Consider the following 2892-nt stretch of genomic DNA (forward strand, 5'->3'; position numbering starts at 1 on the left):
AGGTTGGTCAGGCAGGACTTGCCCTTGGTGAAGCCATGCTGGCTGTCTCGAATCACCTCCCTGTCCTCCATGTGCTTCAGCATAGCTTCCAGGAGGATCTGCGCCATGATCTTCCCAGGCACAGAGGTGAGACTGACTGGCCTGCAGTTCCCCGGGTCTTCCTTTTTCCCCTTTTTAAAAATGGGGGTTATGTTTCCCCTTTTCCCGTCAGTTCTTTTCTTCAGAAGTCTTCCCCCCTTCCATCCTGCCCACACCTCTGCCAAATTCAGATAAGAGACCAAAGTGATGACACCACAGACATGTATAAGGAAAAAGGATTAAACAGTGGAAAGCAGAAAGTGTCTCTCAAAATACAAAACTTGTTCATGGGTCTGCACAAGAGTGTCTCTCTTAAGCCCCACGGCTTGTCATTAATCAGTATCTACTGGGCACGTAAGTTCCACTGAGAGTCTTTCAGTAGGCGTTTCATTTTGTTCACTGTTCTTCCCAAACAACTTTGATTTTGAGTTATAAAGACCTTCTTTTCCTCTGCCCTATCATGACCTTATTCTGGAGAGAGAACATGACTTGTAACAGGGCCCTTCTAAACGCTCGAGACATGCAGTAATGAACAAATCCTGACCCTGAAGCTACCGAAAGTCCCTTAGTAGCAGAACTGGTCCTGTTTCACGCCTCCCACTCCCTGGGTCTGTGCATTTCCTACCTGTGCAGGCAGGTCCAGCTTTGAGGTCAGGTGGAGGTCTTACCAGAACTGCCAGCCTACAGATTTTCCAAGGTCTCTGCCTTAAGGCAGGGCACATGAACAATGGTCCAAGGGTTTATTTTAGCTGCAACCTCACTTCACATCTTGTTGGGCCAGCCATCAGCCAGCTCAGTGAACTCAGGCACTGGAAATTATCTCATCCATTTCTGCTTCCCTAAGGGTCACTTAATGCGCATAGAGACCATGCGGCCTTGTTTGCTGTGAGATTACTTGCAGTACCAAAGCAAACTCATTTGCAGCTAGCTTGGGTATCTCTCTGCTAAACCATAGTTTCAGTTCAATCATTCAACTATAACTCATTCACCTATCTAGGTGCAAATATTCAGACCAAAGGAATCTGATGGCACTAAAGCGGTACTGCAAACATGGCAGTTTCTGATCAGTAACTTACCAGTCCGATTGAAACAAAGCGGCACCACAGCCCAGGTCACTTCTGGTGGCCTTTTAGATATATTTTATCATTGAGAAGAAAGTAATACAGTATTTCAGTAAAACCTAAGTATATGACAAATGGTAGAAAAAGGGAGTTTTGAATCTTGCTGTATCTTGTGCCAGAGTGAAGACAACAAAAGTTTTTGGCTCTTGGACCTGGGAAACAAGTATGAACCCTCAGGTTTTAGGGGGAAAATGAGGAACAGGGGACATCTACACAGCTTGGTCAAAGGTTCAGGGAGAAGATCATTGCTCACGCTTCTACGGCACTTCTCAGGCAATAACAAATGTGAAAAAGAAAACCCAGATGCTCTAGGGTTGACTCTTTTTCCAGAAAGAGAATTTGAGGAAGCCACCAAGGCCTAGCACCTCTTCTTTGGGTGCACGGAGGAGGAAGGAGAGGAGCTGTCCAGCCCCAAGGAGCCCTCCTCTTCCCAGCACCTTGTCCCTTCCCTGCTCTCCCTGCTGAATCAAACCATGACCGATTTCTTCATTTATTATGTGTAAGGTTGGCGGATTAAAATTCATTAAATGAGTAAATGTTCCAGACTGCTTTTAAAATCTGGATTACTTCCCCCCCCTCGAATTTATTATTTATAAGTTTACTCCACAGCCACTCCTCTAAAGTGAAGAGTGCCATGGGGATTCTACCTTCCTTGATATTTTCTGTCCTGTTTCTTAGAGGATTTAATTGCTTGTGATGTTGATATATACAGCCACCACAGAGAGAGAGAAAAATTACTCTCCTGAAATTCAGAAAGATTTGTTCCTTACCTATGTTCTTTTTCAGACTTCCAGCCTGAGCTGTTTCTCTTGACTCAGTTCCTGCCACTCAGTGAAGTGAATTCAGCGTGCTTTCGGCACACGAGGCCTGTTCTGACGTGAGCTTGAAGATCTGAACAGAAAGGAATAGAGACTGTAAGTGGCCAGTACCCAAATAAAGGTATGCTTATATTGCAGACTTGACACAAACAGAAGGTGGGGAGGGAAGAAGAAAGCTAACCCATACTCATACCAGTGAAGTTAGATGTCAAACATAGAAAGGTGGTCTCCTTAAGCTCCGATTGTCCAGTTATGAAAACATTCCTCTTGATGGAAATTCAGATCAACTCCTGCTCTGACCTGGCCTCTGAAGGAACTGCTCTTCATCAGCTACACAGCCTATGGAGACCTGCCTCAGCTTAGTCACCTGCACTACCTGAAGCTAAAACCTATGAATATACCAACAAGGACTATCTGCTGGTTTGCTGTCAGTCACTGCATTGCTACAAAATCACAGCATAATGTGAAAAATCACATTTGACTGGGCTAGGAAAGACTATCTGTTTTGCTGGGCCTGCATGCTTAGGTAGATGTCCATCAGTTCACATCTTATGAAATGACCCCACTTCGAATATTTCTTTGGAAGACAGAAATTAGGGGGAAACTGTGACTAAACTTCTGCTCCTGAGAAGATTGCTTAGGGGTGAGGGAGCTGTAAGTAGCTTTGGAGAAGATGAGTTTAGCCCCTGCTGTGAGCCCCGTGTCCTAATAGAATCATAGAATAGTTTGGGTTGGAAGGGACCTCTAAAGGTCATCTAGTCCAACCCCCCTGCCATGGGCAGGGACATCTTCAACTACATCAGGTTGCTCAGAGCCCCGTCCAACCTGACCTGGAATGTTTCCAGGGATGGCGCATCCACCACCTCTCTGGGCAA

Source organism: Pygoscelis adeliae, unplaced genomic scaffold (genome assembly GCF_000699105.1).
Source record: "Pygoscelis adeliae isolate BGI_AS28 unplaced genomic scaffold, ASM69910v1 Scaffold244, whole genome shotgun sequence".
NCBI classification, from domain to species: domain Eukaryota; kingdom Metazoa; phylum Chordata; class Aves; order Sphenisciformes; family Spheniscidae; genus Pygoscelis; species Pygoscelis adeliae.